The 940-nt window shown below is 43.9% G+C and overlaps 1 protein-coding gene across 7 annotated transcripts in view; it reads left to right on the top strand.

Moving 5' to 3' along the window:
• Positions 1-940, top strand: part of MED8 (mediator complex subunit 8) — a 19,848-nt gene that overhangs the window by 992 nt on the left and 17,916 nt on the right. The window lies entirely within an intron of this gene.

Raw genomic sequence — 940 nt, 5'->3', positions numbered from 1 at the left:
CCTACCCCAGGCCTTCCCCATTCATTATGTTGTTTTGTTGTTCATTTGTCGTAGTTTCTTGCACCTGGACGTCTATTAGTAAATGTTTATAAGCCTGTGAAAGGGCCACAGGAATGTTGGCACAGAGATAAAATGAGTGCAGATTAATTCAGCAAGGAGAAGGTTGAAACATCAAATGCTGAGGGTAAATGAAGAGTTGGGGCAGGGGCTGCGGTGGTGGTCCAAGGCCAGCCAGTGGTCAGAGAAACCTTCCTGTATAGGTAGATTTCTCAGAGATTGTGTGCCATTGGCAAGAACAGCCTGGCTCACAAGGCAAGCTCTAGAACAGAGTCGTACCTATGCTGCAGAGGTACACAAAAGTGAATAAACCCAGACATTAGGTCTCGAGAAAAGTTCTCAATGAGAGAATAGAGCAGTGATGGCGAACCTATGACACGCGTATCAGAGGTGACACGCGAACTCATTTTTTGGTTGATTTTTCTTTGTTAAATGGTATTTAAATATATAAAATAAATATCAAAAATATAAGTCTTTGTTTTACTATGGTTGCAAATATCAAAAAATTTCTATATGTGACACGGCACCAGAGTTAAGTTAGGGGTTTTCAAAATGCTGACACGCCGAGCTCAAAAGGTTCACCATCACTGTCCTAGGGTAAGACTTCCCTAGGTAACAATATTGCATAGGTAGCACTTAAGAGGCACCTTAAAATATTAACTAATTAGTTAATTAATTCTTCATAGGTATTCTTCCTAAGACAGCCCTTGACTAGCAGGTTTGTCCTTAGTCAAAAGAGCCCCCCCAACCCACCGGCCCAGCTGGCGTGGCTCAGTAGTTGAGCGTCGACCTATGAACCAGAAGGTCAGGGTTCAATTCCCAGTCAGAGCTCGGTCAGGTTGCAGGCTTGATCCCCAGTAGGGGGCATGCAGGAGGCAGCCAA

Source organism: Myotis brandtii, unplaced genomic scaffold, assembly GCF_000412655.1.
Source record: "Myotis brandtii unplaced genomic scaffold, ASM41265v1 scaffold220, whole genome shotgun sequence".
Taxonomy (NCBI): Eukaryota; Metazoa; Chordata; class Mammalia; order Chiroptera; family Vespertilionidae; genus Myotis; species Myotis brandtii.
Note: the sequence above shows the minus strand (reverse complement) of the source record. Positions and strands in the feature narration are given on the sequence as shown.